General features: G+C 39.5%; 1 long non-coding RNA gene across 1 annotated transcript in view; it reads left to right on the top strand.

Annotated features, from left to right (window-relative positions):
• The window catches only part of LOC118254732 (uncharacterized), a 35,694-nt gene extending 23,818 nt beyond the window's left edge, over positions 1 to 11,876 (top strand). Inside the window, exons 4-5 of the long non-coding RNA XR_004780741.2 lie at positions 10,106 to 10,322; positions 11,366 to 11,876. This is a non-coding gene — a long non-coding RNA (uncharacterized LOC118254732). The remainder of the gene's footprint in view (positions 1 to 10,105; positions 10,323 to 11,365) is intronic.
• The last annotated feature ends 4,413 nt before the right edge of the window (positions 11,877 to 16,289 follow it).

The raw sequence follows: 16,289 nt of genomic DNA, 5'->3' as shown, positions 1-16,289 counted from the left end.
AACATAAAAAAGCCAGAAGAAACCTAATAAAACATGAGTTTTAACCTGCAATCTACAATATAGATTCCCATGTATTCTGAATACTAGTTTTGGAGCACCATGCTTATATACCATACAACTTTTACAATTTCATTTGTTCCATGTCTAAACTGAAAATTTATCAATTCTCCCTGGTTTTCTTATCATATCAAAGTATGAACACTGTTCTGTGGATGTACATACAATATAGTACGTTAAGAGTGATTGGGACTAAGTCAACAGGATTGTCACTCATGTTTTGATGTACCTCTCCCTTTCTTGTCAACTTCCCCTTGGAGTACTTCTTGATGGATTTGTTCTGCTGCTGATAAGCACAGCTGAGTAGTAGCTGTGTGAGTAACACTAAATACAAATTTCTTTGCAGCATCTCCTTAACAATGCAGAACAACAGACATCAATCATTTGTAATTGAATTCTTGGGATGAAAGATCTCCTTTTGCATCAAGGTGCACATGAATTGTCAAACTCATGTACCACAGTTGTAAGGATCAGTTGTCATAACCTAGCCATTTTATGTTCCAGAAACCAATGGTTATTGTAAAACCTGACCAGAGCATTTCATGCAACTGTGTGCACCTCAGAAAGGGATAACTGAAACATAGGGAGGATTTTTCCTTTACTCAATCTCTTCCAAGAGGTACACTGAAGCCTGTTACGAGCTCTCTGTAGAGTGAAAGGTTTCTCAATGTAGATCTATGTTTTGAGCTATATTTAGGTTTATGTTTGTACACATAAACTTCAGTCCCTTAGTAGTTAAGCTTACAGCAGAAATACAGCATCTTTGACTAGAAGCTGGAGACTAGCTCTAACCAGACAAAAGCATGCTATGATGTTACATCACCACCATAGTTAATATGAGGATTGCCTGTGGAACTAAGCCAAGAAGAAATCTTTGCAAATACATATTTTTTATCTATGTTCAATCTTTTCTCTCTCTCTCTTTTTTTTTTTTCCAGAATCAACCATCTGAATTCTTAATTGAACAATTATTTTTTTTTGCTTTTTTCTTGCTTAAATTTGAAGTTACTTTAAGCAGTTGAAAACAGTTGGGCTGCTCTTCTGTGCATAATCTTTGCTTAGCCTTCTGTTTTCTGCATAATATTCAAAGTCAAATCTTTGGCAACATTAGGAAATATTTTCTTAATTATACTATGAAGAAAGCATTTGATATACTTTATTGTCAGTGTAGCAAAGCTGTGAAACCATTATGTATGTCCTACCATTGGAGCAAATCTTCCTCTAAGACCCAAGATCAACAAAATACTTAGGCATCTGCTGATGAGATGAAATGCCATCCCAAGGCAATTTTTTTAAAGAACACTTTTCATCACCATCTCTGGGATTCTCCATTACTGTTTTATTTAGTTTGCTTGAGAATTAAGGAAAATTGGGAGAATTTTGTGACAATGTTGTTCACAGATGGAAAAAATCCCTGAGGAGAAGCACAGCAATATTTTTTAGTTTTCTTCCAGTACTGCATGGTTTAGCTGAATGGATGTTGAAATACAGAGATCATTTACTGCACCAATTACTCTGTTCACTTTATTATCTTTTTCCAATATGCCATCAAGCTAGTCCACTAATAATTTCATCAATGGTGTTCTCTTTCTCTGAGTCACTAACCTAATTCTTCAAAAATTTGTTTTTAAAATAGGAGAATTTGTATGAGGGATGCATTGTCAGAACTGATTTATGTTACTTTGGTATTGATTGAGACTGCTTAGATATTCAGCAGAAATTTTCTTTCTTTCTCACTTGCAGAGCACACAAAGAATCACCTTCTTGAAAACTCATCTGTTAACAAATGGTATAAATTATTGTCATTAATGACATTACCAACAGAAGGCTCTGTTTAATAGGAGGGGTGGTTGTGTTAAAAACCTGTAGAAATACCTAGTGAGAGATGACCATGGTTCTGAAGAACTTTTAACTTAAACTTATGGAAAGGGGGTAGTGAAGTAAATTAGAGAAATGTCTTGTCTAAAGTTACATGCAAGTGGCAGAATTCAGGTTAGTATCAGCAGAGCCACTGAGTCATCCTGTCTTCGCAGGACACCATCTGTTTCAACAGACATGTATTTTTGTCTGCATACATGCTTAGTCTTTGCTAATGTGCAATCCTCTTTTTATAAATTGTTCTCTTTCTGGATATTGTAAAGATTATCACATCCTTAAGAGGATGACTGAAATACCCAATGATCTGTTGGGGGATGCCAATTAAAGTTTTAATGCTGTAACAGCTGTTGTCTACTTGTAAATAATTTCTCCTAATTTTGGGATTTTCTGTTAGTACATAAAATGCTTTGTTATTAAATGTGAAAGTCCCCAAGGAATTCTTCGCATTAAACTTTAATAATTGAAGAGTGCAGAGGAAAAGCTGAAATAGAGATGACTACATTCTAGAACAACTTTTAAAAGTGCCACGTCTACTGAAGATATAAAACCCCATGATACAGCATGTATTTTTGTTTGTCTTCTGGAGGGACCAGCTCTCAATCCCTAAAACAAGTTGGCCAGGATAGATTATTTGGAAAATTAGAGTTCTCTTAAAATCTCTTTACACGTAGTAAGACATTCTGTTAAGATCCAGAACAGGTCTACTAGCCTCACCAAAACTACAGCTATTTACATCTTCGGAAAATTTGGCTCATTGTATGCATAAGGCTATCTATCATATACTATTCAACTGTCGTCTTGAGCCATTTCCTTGAACTTCTCGCATCAAATCAAATATGACACAGTGCTGGAAGATGCAGGCCAGGCAAATGTGTAGCCTGGAGATGATACAAAACATCCATTGTAGAGGATTATAGGGGGTAAAAAAACAAATAAGTAAATAAAATCTATATTCTAAGGGACATACTATAAGGAAGATTAAAACCTCAAATTTACCCATGATTTAGATGACCAGCTTTCCCTGAAAGTGTTTCTTACAGTAGGCATTTAGCCTATTTTACCTCAGTATTTGCAGGGGCTGTAGAGGTATAAGGTGATGATGATAACAATAATAATAACAGTAGTAATAACAGTAATAATAATAGTAGTAGTGTAACAATATATATTACCAGAAGTAGTATAACAAGAACAACAACAATGGAAAGATATTGAAAGTAATATAACCAGATGTAATGAATGAAGTCCTGCATATTCTAAACTAGTGTTAAGTGTAGCCAACATGGGACTTCTGGGGGACTGATCACTTCATTAGCAGACTCTAAGCTCATCCTGTAATACTGACATTCCTTTTGTTTTTTTCTATCAAGGCTGGCCACAATTATCTTTTTCCTCACAATTTCATACACCTTGTTCTTCAGAGAAGTTAACACTAGCTGTTGCTCTAGATCATGCACCTCTGAGCTGTTGCACAGGGAGCTCAATATATTGCATGTTCAGCAGTTGCTCCAGTGTAATTTTAATTTAGATGAGTAAAACTGGCACATATCTTTTCCACTACAGCACTCATTTGTGTACTGCATCATCTCGGTCTCTATGCTAGTCACATGCATTATGCACATAGTACACGCTGTCAAATCATTGCAAGGCCCAGGGATAACCTCTGTCACAACCACTAGCAGATTTAAAACCATCCTTGCTTGCACGCAAGGGCTTTCTCCATCAGGATCTGTGCCTGGGTGTACCGCTGTAGTCCCCAACAGCTTTGCACCCGGCTGGACACTCAGGAGAAATAGCCTGGGCTTCCCCAGCTGGGAGGAGCAGTGGCTTTCCCTTTCTGCTCCTTCAACAAAAAGTGGAGCAAGAGTTCTGCCACTAGGTTGCCCAGAAGAGAGGTGCATGACCGAGTTGAGGGGGGCTGGATCCATGTGCTTTTCTCTTGTTATCAAAAACAGAAACTTGAGGAACTGCATTGGCAGAGACCATCCAGCACAGCGGCTGTTAAAGTTTGCACACCACCAATGCACACAGGGAATTTTACCTCTCCAGAAGCTGTGTTTTGTGCTTTGTGAAATGCAGGCTGATGAGTTTTCCAGTTTTGCATTAGAAGCACAGCTTTAGGATTGTATGTTCTTGTAGGGGCTACACAGAGGTTCACTGTCTGACAGAGTGATACCTTGTATAGAGAGACCAGCCTGAGTTGAGCACGTCCAGAATTGCTTAGCATGATATAGGGGATATTTGTTTGAGTTCAACTGTTTTGCTTAAGTACCAATCTTCCTTCTTCCTTCATTTAATTGCACACTTCAAAAGCTTTTACTTTGAAAAAAAAAATTGTTGAATAACTTGATGAAGTAGGATTTATTGGACTTTATTTTTTTTAGTTAGAACAAAAACAAATCAGCACGGCAGTGTAATTATGAGTTAATTATTCTAATAACTTTCACTTTTAATTTTTATTTTTAATCTTGATTTCTTTTTCTGTGCTGAAGAATAGGAAACAATCCAAACAATGAATTAATTAATTACTCTCAGCTCCTTGATCTCTTCCTTGTTCTTTCCACCCTCTCTTTTCAGATCATTAGAACTATCAGATAATCAGGGCAAGATTTTATTTGCTAGCTCCTTCCTTTCTCCCAACTCCTCCAGTTTTCCTTTCTCCTCTAAATCCCATTTTATCTCCTTTTTGTATGCACACCTTCCTATCAATTTTCCATTTTATGCGTTAAGTTATTTCAAGAGCAGGTAGAAAAGGAAGGGGGGAGTAAAAAAGACCCCTGCCATTATTAGTTTCTCAGTGGGTGAATTTTGGCGGTTTTGCTCTAGCCTGTTGAAGTCAATGGAGCTCTACTGAAATGTGCTTGGGCATCTCCAGTCTCCATTGGCGTTGTCAGAGACATCACTGTGCTTTGCTATTTGGATCTGGAGCATAGGCAATGCACTGTTATGTATTACTGAGTGCAAAAAAAATCCATGCCTCCCACATGGTACTTAATTAGCATCACTGCTTTTTCCTACCTGCTGCAGCTCTCACCCTCAACTTCCACTCCCTGGAAACTGGGAATTAAATCTGGTAATGGAGAGGGAAGTGTCTGTTGCTGGCAGCTTTGCAGTGCAGGCTTTTTCAGACACACCAGATTCACAAACTTCCCTCTCCCAAGAGAAAGCAGTGGGGAATTTCTGTTGGTGCTGTGCAGGACTGTGGGGTCCAGACAGGATCCAGGGGTCTGTTCTGCTCAACACTGGAAGAAGCAGACATGAGAAAAGGTTGCTGTGATGAAGATCTCCTGGTACAAATAGACTGGACCAGCGAAGAGTGACAGGAGAAAAAGACAGAAGCATTGCCTTTTGCAGGCAGACATAAGCATGGTCTGCCTGTGCTCCAAGTGGACTAGAAGCTAATATAGTTGATGTCTCAGTGGACCAGTGAAGTTTTCAGGGCTGACTGTTGCTACTTGCTTCTGTTCATAAGTAACTTACAGTCAGGAGCTAGGAGTTGCTTGGACTGAGCAAACTCATGCCTGCCACCACAGTGGGGACCCGAACACCTTTGGGGCTTGAAAATACTTGTTCCTCAGGGTAGTAGTGGCATCAGGGCTAATGCCTGAGCTCTTCTGATGCAAAATTCAGTTATCTTATTTCTGCCATGCACATCATAAATAGGTAATGACGTTTCTTCTCCGTTGTTGTGACATGCCATTTTCTATTGGTACTTATACCTCAAGACCACTTGAAAAAATACGTCCTGATCCTTCTGCCCTCACCAGCAGAGTTTCACAAGCACTTTAAGCTGGAATAAGCCATCATTTACACTAAGGAAGACATCCTTTCCTCTCCTATGCAGACATTCATTACTGACTCGATGTTCCTCCCTCCCTTCAGCTGCCCAAGCCCTGGCATGTTTATGCAGCAAGTTGAGAACCAATTCACATTAGAAACTGACCAGCAAAAACATCTAGGTTGACTTCTTTTGGCAGCAACACTAACTTATGTCTTCTGAAAGTGTACATGAAAATACGGTTATAGTTCTGCTAACTAGGAAAATGATTAAAGGTCCAATAAGTCTTGTGGTTCCTTTTAGCTTGTGCTTTTACTGGGTGCATTGAAATACATATCCTTAAGGTGATAAGTTATACTCCTGCAAGCTACTTAATATATGCAGTAGTACCTAATGACGCAGAAATTCAGAGCCCATTATGGTCAGAGACTTTTGGCATTAACTTCAATAAAGACAGGATTTCACATGGAATATCAGTATTAATGAAAAACAGATGAGAATAGTAACTATAAATTCTGCTAGTAAATGGTGAAATTGGCAAATCCTACTCAGCATTTACTGTAGTATATATTTTGTCTGAGTAAGATTTGCAAGATTTGACTCAAAAGAGATGCATATTAACTTTCAAAGTTTTTTGATATATTTTCATGGTCTTAAAAAATCCATCATTATGCAACTTTATTTTTTTCAGCTCTTTATCTTGTTCTTAGCATCTTTCTCATTTTCTTGTTTAAGCCTGTTGGAGTAGTCTTTCTCTCTTCTTTCTCTGCTCTCCTTTCCCTTTCCTTCTTCCTTATCTTCACCCTCTCCCTACCCTTCTTCTTTTCTCTCCTCTCCTGCTAGTCAGAGAACACTCGTGTTTGTATACTAGCCATGCTGTCATTTCCACTATCTGAATACCCATATTAACTATGAGAGCTGTGTTCTCTAAGGCACAGCTCTGATATGTGCTCTGTGAATAGCTGCCCCCTTACAAAGCAAATTGACATGTACTCTTTAAACATTGGCTTATCAGTGTTTCTGTGTATTGATATTTGTACTAAAGGGCTGCACATCTCCTCCAAGTGGCTGAGCATTACAAATCCCATAGGTGTTGAAGAAGAGACATAGAGTAACCCAAGACCTCCTTCTACTCCTAATCTGGATGGTGTAGTAAAGAATAGATGGCATGCTTATCAGCTCTAGTAGAGTTGTCACATTTAAATTAAAATGCATCTGTAGGTGGCCTTGTGCTTGTTAGTGTTAAAAATAAGTCATGAACTAATGAGTCAGGGTGCTCTATGTAGGAAATGAAAATGGCAGGTGATTTTTTTGTTATGTTTGACTTCAGTCTAAAAGTATGTATTGAATAATGACATGTAAGTTTTTTTCTCCACTTTTGCTCTACCTTCTTCCAACATACTTCACTGACTAATTTCTTCAGTTTCCCAAACTGAATCATAGAATCATAGAATTTCCCAGGTTGAAAGGGGCCTTAAAGACCATCTAGTTCCAACCCCTCTACCATGGGCAGGAATGCCACCCACTAGATGAGGTTGCCCAGGCTCTTATCCAGCCTGGACTTGAACACCTTCAGGGATGGGGCATCCGCAACTTCTCTGGGCAACGTGTTCCAGTGCCTCACCACTCTCTGAGTGAAGAATTTCCTTCTAAACTGGTTCTACAGTGAGTAGACTCTATGAAATTAACATTGAAGAGAGCCTGCAATTGCTACTTACACAAGTTATATCTAACCAAAAATTGATTTTAAAGTGAGAAAGAGTCAGCTAAGATGACAGATAACTGCAGTTTGGCTTCTGAGCCCTCAGATACTTCCCATTGCTCTCAGCAACCAATACTCTAACAGAGGAGAAGGCCGTAGAGTAGAGGATGGGTCACATCACAGGGGAAGAGGTCATAAGTTATCTGATAGGAGATGGGCAGGGTCCTGACGTAAAGCTTCAGCCTTTGGTAATGCACCTTCTAGAGTAGCTTCTTGGAGCAAGAAAACCTGAAGGACAGAAACATCATTTCTTTACTTAGAAACCAGGTATAGCCAAAGAGGACCACTGTTTGGACCAATGACGTGTATCAGAGAGCAGGAGGGACAGAATGCAATGGTCCAGAAGTGAGATTATAGCCCTAGCTGCAGGGAAGGTACTGCCTTTAGACTTCTACTGTGTTGTAGATAAAATAATGATTATACTTGGGAAAGGCATCCATCAGGAAGAGGAGACTGCTAATCACAGTCTATGTACATATCCAGGGCTGAGGGGGTCTGGAGTATCGTGAGCTCAAGGGTGACACCATCATGGGAGGTGGATTTGGAAGTGGAACAAGTCTGTAAAATAGAGTAGATGGCGTCATGGGGACAAAGGGGTCAAGGAACTAACTCACTTTACTCTCTTTATGGGTAGGAAAGGGGATGCAGGGACACTGGAAAGTCATAGCCAGACTGAAATCATAGAAGGCAAGTCTTGGGGTCAGGAACTTTTGGGCACTGTTTGGATAAATTAACAAATCATCTTATCAGTCTTTTAAAAAATGCTGCTTTTTAGGAAGTTACAGACAATGACTGAGGATGTTTTGGGCCTTGAAAATCAGAAAAATGTGTACATTAATGCTGAAAATAAGCTATTTTATCTGTGTCCTGTTAAATTAAACATAAGGTGATATTTTTCATCTTTGAATCTTGACAAATTGGTATTTTGGAACAATATGTGGAACAAAAATATGTAGCATAATAAATCTCTTTGTAGAGTCTTTGCTCTTATTAAAATAAATGGATAACTAATTTTGGATTGTTTTCAGGGAGATGAAGTAAATATTTGTTTCTGAAAAGGCAGTTATATTTGAGCTTAGGTTTTCTACTGTTACTCTGAAATACTGACTTCTTTCTATAGAGTTTATCTTTTTCTATAAAGAGATTAGAGTTTACCTTCATAAACCTGTGGAGGACTTACACAAAAAGTGCATGGTTAAGGATTCCAATGACTTCAATAATTTCTTTCTCATTTTTAGTTTAACATTAGTGCAACAAAGGGAAGTGCAAAGTCCTGCACCTAGGGGGAATAATCTCATGCTGAGAGCCAATCAACTGGAAAGCAGATTTGCAGAAAAGGACGTGGAGGTCCCGATGGACACCAAGTTGAATATGAACCAGGAATGTGCCTTTGCAACAAAGAAGGCTGCATCACGAGGAATGTTCCCAGCAGGCTGAGGGCAGTGATTCTTCCCTCTCTGCTCAGCACTGGTGAGACCACACCTGGAGTGCTGTGCACAGTTTTGGGCTTCCCAGTACAAGACCTGGACATAATGGAGAAAGTCCAGCAAAAAGTCACAAAGATGATGAAGGGCCAGGAGCATCTCTCCTGTGAGTGAAGGCTGGGAGAGGTGGGACTGTTCAGCCTAGGCAGAGGTTTGAGTGCTGATGTTATCAACATCTAAAAATACCTGAAGGGAGAGTGCAAAGAGGACAGAGCCAGGCTCTTTCCAGTGGTGGCCGGTGCCAGGACAAGAGGCAACGGGCACAAATTGGAACACGGGAAATTCCATCTGAACGCCAGGAAGCACCTCTGTACTCTGTGGGTCACCCACCATCACGGAGCACCGGCACAGGTTGCCCAGGGAAGTTATGGAGTCTCCCTCCTTAGGGATATTCAAAAGCCCCCTGGACATGGATCTGGGAAACTAGCTGTAGGTGGTTCTGCCTGAACAGGGGAGTTGGACCAGATGACCTCCAGAGGTCCCTTCCAACCTCAACTGTTCTGTGATTTTGGAATTGTGAATTTCATGTAGGCTTCAAATCTTTGGATTGTACCTTTGCAAGCAAGAGCAGAGCATGATCTAATTAAGACATCTATATTCACTTACTCATATCTGATACTATGTTAATATTTGCAAATTTTAGGAGAGACATATCTAAAATTTGGGGCCCTGCCTTCCGTCCCCCCAATTTTTTTTTTTTTTTGGCTTTTGTTCTGTTATATCTTTTTCCTAGCTGAATTGTGAAGCCTTGAGGTCCCAGGATGCATCTTCTCCTCCTGATGACTAGTAGGGACTTTTCAAAGTGTCCATCATATGTCACCACACTTGGAGAAAACTGCTAGCTGTGGACAAGCAGCAGTCACATTTACTGTGAGTGCTGCCAGTTCTGTTGGAATTTTCTGTCTATGAGCGATGGTACTATTGTCAAAGTCGAGGGCTCGTGGTGGTATCTGGCAGGGAAAGACCCATCCTATGCTTCATTTCTTACCTTCAGTGTGACTATGGACAAGTCATCTGGTCTGTGTTCCCCAGGTGACAAATGAGAAGCATAGGCCTCTCTACCCCATAGATGGGTTGTGAAGATCATAATATGGGAAACCTATTAATATGCAGTATATAACATATTCCATTTAATATTCTTTTTATCAGTATCATAGGAATATATGCAACCTCTGAGTTCAGTCCCATCTTGTTGAACACATCTGCCAAGGGAGCCAGTCCCTAGGAACTGAAGCCATGAATGCTGACTCTGCCAATACCGTATCCTGTCTTGGCAAAATGACAGAAATTGCACGTGCTTGGACATAGACCAATTCCTCCTGGGATGCCTCTAAATGAAAATGACTTCATATATATAATTGAAAAGGTAAAACAAATCAAACAGCCAAACAGCTATTCAGAGAAAGGAAATAAAATACATCTTTCTCTTCTCTTTCATATGCTTACATTGCTTTGCTATAATGATGCCACCTGCTTCCTTTTAGGTGAATAACAGTCTTTTATTTGCAAAGGTTTTTCTTGAACATATTCCAGTTCAGGAAGAGCATGTTCTTATGCTTGTAGAAAAAAATAAAATAAAAATAAAGCATGGCAACAACAAAAACCCTCTCAAAGCCAAGACTTACGTATGTGGACAATCTGTCTGTCAATATGCACCAGATGTGTTAACCATAAAGTTGATTTAGTATTCTGCACCCATATTTTCTCATGAGGTGGACTAATGAGAAAGGAAAATAGATAAGGAAAATATCAAGGAGAATTGCAATGAAAATTTAGATTGTTTTGCAGACAGGTAAATAGAAACGGGGATAAAATGTGGGAACTTTCATTCTGCCACAATTGCTTCTGCTGTACAATACCACACACTTTGAAAAAAAAAAAAAACAAAATTTAGGATGGAAAAAAACCTTTGTTACAGACACCTAGCTGTCTCCATCATATCTGTAGCTAAACATTCTTGCACTATGTTTGGCAGGAGAGTTAATCACAAACATGACTTGTAGCAAATATATGTTATTATCAAGTATATTCTAGTTTGCTTATGATGGGCATCTGTGAAAACTTGCACAGTTTTAAAGAATCCATTGGTGGAGCACAATTCTTTATTGCTGAAATACAAACATTATGTGACATAGCGACATTTTCAGTGATTCAAAAAAGAAACATTACTGTTGCAGGATCCTGTATGCTGACTGATGTCCAAATTCCTTTATCAATAATCATTCAAATTAAATTGTCTATTCAGACAGCACATGCTGGTGAAATTATTTGTTACCAAAAAGTTATCCAGTATAACTGATCACTTTATTTCCTTCTAAGTAGCTCCCGTCTCCTTTTATTACTAGCTTCAAAACAGTTGTTTACAAAAACAAACAAACAAATAAAACTTCTTTCAACCTTTCGTTATAGGAAGATGGTGTGGAGCAAAAGAGAGAGCAGTGAACGAGGATTCAGGTTACCTGGAGTTTATGTTAAGCTCTCCCATCCATCTGGTGACTGATGTGGGCCAACTCAGGAATCTTGATCTCTCTTTTCTGTTTCCAAGATGGTGATGATGATACTGGCCTCCTTCAACAAAGTCCCTTGATACCTGCTTGCTGAAGATGTGCATTGTGTGAAAGTCAAATATTTCACCAGCTATGCAGACAAATGGTCAGCTCCTGCTGCATTCGATCCCTGCTCCAACTTGAATTTATTAAGTCAGATAAAAATACATGACAGTAGAAGATAATTAGTTGCCTTCTGCATGCATAGATACATAGATAATCTGAATCAGATGGGAACAAAGAACAGATGTTCTTTAAACATATGTGCAAACAAAAAAATGCAAATGTGAACGTTCATAAGCAGTGAATATAACAGGAGAACTGAATAACATACGATTTCAGGATGTAAGCAACTATTTTTGTGGAATGGTTTGGAAATTTTCAGCTAGCTCTAAAAATGGCACATGTAATAAAATTAAAGGATTTGGGGATTTTTTTTTGGAACTTTGAGCCATAAGGACATTTATCTAAGTGTCTTCGGTCTTTTCTGAACAAGAATAAGATGGCTAAATGGATGACATCCAAGGATATGCATCTGTTTGCGTCTAGACTTCTTTTTATATGGTTGAATTTGTAATGTAGACAATTCATTAACTTTCCTTTCCAGACTCTTTCAGTGCTCAGTTAATTTCTTGTGGTTCAGTTTCAGTTACCCTACACCCTTCCAGAACTTTTGGTTTTCTCAAAGTGGGCATTAAAACAACTGATTAAAAAATCAACTGTTCTGCTACTGTTATATTTTCTTTCCTTTGAAATACCTGCCTACATTTGACTCCAAATTTCTCTTAGCCCACTTTTAAGTTATTACATCATAATGCCATTGATTTCAGTGCAGATCTGCAACATCCTGTGGAAGAAAATTAGGTTGAAGTCAAGTCTGTAATTGTAAAGATATTTTTCTACTACCTGACAGGCTACTTATTAGCGATATTACAAATAGGATACAGGTTGTTAAGCTTGGATTAAATGTCTTAAATCACTACATGCTATCTTCTTTTATTGTTGAATGGGAAGAAAAAGACAACAGTGAGCTTTCTAAAGATATGTAGGAAATATAAAATACAAAATAAGTAAAAGATATATATATATGTATATATATACATATTCTTTTTCTGTAAACAAATTTGTGTTTTCACTGTTCATGCTTCTGGAATTTCAGAGATACTGTGTTTTTATTCTAAATATGCAAAAGCAAACCTAGAGGACATTGTTTTTTGTCAGAATATACATTTATAAAGTGTCATGAAAATATGACTCTTTTCTTTTTAGAAGATTTTGAGGACATGAGTGAGAGACAGACGTGTTAAAATATATGTAGTTCTCCAGATCTTTTCATACAATTATACTCAAGAAATCCCATATACCATGCAAAACAGAAACATTTACAAGGGTTTTTCTTTGATGTATACTGACTTAAAATGTATTTCACTCTTGAGGAAATACACGTATGATATATTTTATACACCATCAGTAGCAAATTCATCTTGGTGAAAATTATTCTCTCTATTTGGAAATCTTCATGTTTAAGTATGTCATCTGCTTCCTAAAGTCAAAGATATCAGTTCTCTTTTTCACACTAACCTGAACAAAGCAAAGGGGAAAGCTGTAAAATATCTGCAAGTTTGCTTGGTACCAGATTAGCTCTGATTTACAAGGATGTTCATGTTACTGTTAGTGAATTAATATATTTGTACTAGCCTGCTTTAATTTAAATGTGTTCCAGACCAGCTAAGTGGAAGAGTTAAATAGGTGTTTAGTGTTTAATAGATATGAATATTAGTTTTATTTAACATATTAGTAGAGCTGGGTATAAAATGGTTTTCTTCCACCTCTAGAGGTTTTGAGATTTAGCAAGAATGTTTCTATGCCACATGAGCAAAAAGTTATATAGTCTGTTGGGGTTTTCAAATGTACACATGTGCCCTCACACATATACAGGGTCCTTTTAAGTAAAGAAGGTGGGTTTTTTTGTTTTGTTTTGTTGTTGTTTTTTTTTTCTATATAGTCTAGTGGTGAGGGTGCTCAATGAGAAATCTAAGTCCAGAGTGAGTGGGCTGAATTTAGGTAATTTTTATGTCTGCAATACTAAGTACTGTGGGATGGCTTTCTCTCCTGTCATCTCAAGAATTCTGCACTGTACCTGATGGGCCCTACCTGAGAAATGTTTAGTCATAGTCGTGCTGTGAGAGGTTTGCTTTCTGTGAATCCATGAATCACTGAGAAAGCATTTGGTTGAAAAAAAAATAATCCCAATAATTTCCATTTAGTCATTCCGTCTGCTGTTGGTTTTCTTCTTGCATCTTCCCTTCTTTTTCTTCTCTTCTTTCAAAACATATTTTGCAAAGATGGTCGTTTTCAGATAAATCTGTTGAAATTTTAACAACAGTGATTTCTTTGAACATCTGGCATATCTGGGGTTGGAGTCCTGAGAATAACTAACACCCTCCCTCCTGTCCTCCTCATTCATACTTAAAAAGCAAAACAGGCATCTTGTGTTTTTTCTGCTACCTTTCTTAGCATATAACAAGTAAGAGACTCTGCAGGAGGGGAGCCTTCATACAGAGAGCACACAAACCTCAGAGGTGGTCAGTGCAGTTGGCGAGCGGATGCTGGGATGCTGGGTGCTGCCTTTGCCTCTGCAGCAACTCAGTTTTCTGCCCTTGCTTGGCTTCTCTCTTGTTCCCTTGTAGTCTTTCCAGATGCTTTTTCCTATCCCCACAATTGCAGTTGATTCTTGTGCTCAGATTCATCTGATTTTTGAACACCAAGCTGCCTCTGATTGTTTAAAGTGGCTTCAAGCTTCTGTTTCTCTGCTTTTTCTTCCAGCTTCTCCTGTTGTGCAACTACAGGACATTTGCATGAAGGTCCAGATTGCCAGATGTGTCCAAAGCAGGGTGTGTCCCAACAGACTTCTTTTTCCTCATGCTGAACTAGCTATTATTTTTGTTTTCAGCTGCATCAGCTCTTCTGGCTAGGCAGGGTTTTGCACGGTGTGTTTTAATGAACTCACCGAAAACTTCAGGCTGGTGCATCATATCGCATTTAGCTAACTTTTCAGTCATTACTCAGCACACACTGCCATAAGGTCCTAAAATGATGGCTGCTTTTCCAAGCTGAACATTCAAATCTACTTGGATCAACCAAGCAAAATCCATTTCTAAACAGCAATAGCTTTATATTCGAGAAATGTATTGGGATGCTGAGCATCAAGGAAAGAACTTGAACATATTAGTCCTATAGACCACCACACTGTAGTTGCTGAAGTCCATACCATTAGCTAGCTATCTTGAAATCACCTTTAAACCACTCAAAGGCAAAACTGGTAGAAGAGTGTATTTATTAAATGGGTAAAAGGCTTTGAGGCTTACAGGGGTTTATAATGGCACAAGACTTGCAGACAGGTGTGTTTTTTTCTTAAAAAAAAAATAAAATAGAAGGGCTCTAGAATTTCATCACACACTCAAGTGACAAAGCATTAGATGTTTACAACCTCCCAGCTATGGATCTTGTTCTTAAGAACCTTTACTGCTTTTATGAGAAATGTTTGAGCTGGGGACACATCTCCTCAGTTGTTTACCTCCCCTCCCTTGTTCACCAATGGCCTGAACAATCCGGTGGCCTTCTATCATGGAGTGACTGCATCAGTTGACAAGGAGAAGACCAACTAATATAATCTATCTGGACTTCTGTGAGGCCTTTGACATGGTCACACATGACATCCTGATCTCCAGATTGAAGAGAGATGGATTTGAAGGGTGGACCATTCAGTGGATAAGGAATTGACTTGAAGGCCGCACCCAGAGAGTTGTGGTCAACAGCTCTGTGTCCAGGTGGAAGCTGGTGATGTATGGTGTCCCTCAGGGGTCCATCTTGGGACTGGTTCTGTTTTTGTCAGTGACATAGACAGTGGGATTGAGTGCACCCTCAACAAGTTTGCAGACAATAACAAGTTGTGTGGTGCAGTTGATACACCAGAAGGAAGGGATGCCATCCAAAGGGGCCTGGACAAGCTTGAGAAGTGGGCCCATGTGAACCTAATCAGGTTCAACATGTCCAGGTGCAAAGTGTGGCACCTGGGTTGGGACAATCCCCGACATGAGTACAGACTGGGAGAAGAACTCATTGAGAGCAGCAAGAGAATGACCTGGGGGTTCTGGTGGACAAAAAGCTCGACATGAGTCAGCAGTGTGTGCTTGCAACCCAGAAGGCCAACTGCATCCTGGGCTGCATCGAGGGGTGGCCAGCAGGTCAAGGGAGGGGACTGTGCCCCTCTGCTCTGCCCTCATGAGGCCCCATTTGGAGTGCTGCATCCAGGTCTGAGGCCCCCAGCACAAGAAGGATGTGGAGCTGTTGGAGCAGGTCCAGAGGAGGGCCACGAGTATAATCAGAGGGCTGGAGCACCTCTCCTATGAAGAAGGTCTGAGAGAGCAGGGGCTGTTCAGCCTGGAGAAGAGAAAGCTCTGGGGAGACCTCACTGTGGCCTTTCAGTACTTAAAGGAGGCTTATTAAAAAAGATGGAGAGGGACGAGAGAGACTTTTTACTCAGGCACATAATGATAGGACAATGGCAATGGTTTTTAACTAAAAGAGGGGAGATTTAGATTAGATGTTAGGAGGAAATTCTTTACTCAGAGGTGGTGAGGCACTGGAACAGGCTGTCCAGAGAAGGTGTGGATGCCCCATCCCTGGAGGTGTTCAAGGCCAGGCTGGATGGGGCCTTGGGCAACCTGGTCTAGTGGGAGGTGTCCCTGCCCATGGCAGGGGGGTTGGAACTGGGTGATCTTTAG

Source organism: Cygnus atratus, chromosome 2 (genome assembly GCF_013377495.2).
Source record: "Cygnus atratus isolate AKBS03 ecotype Queensland, Australia chromosome 2, CAtr_DNAZoo_HiC_assembly, whole genome shotgun sequence".
Classification (NCBI taxonomy): Eukaryota; Metazoa; Chordata; class Aves; order Anseriformes; family Anatidae; genus Cygnus; species Cygnus atratus.
This window is presented reverse-complemented; position numbering and strand designations above follow the sequence as displayed.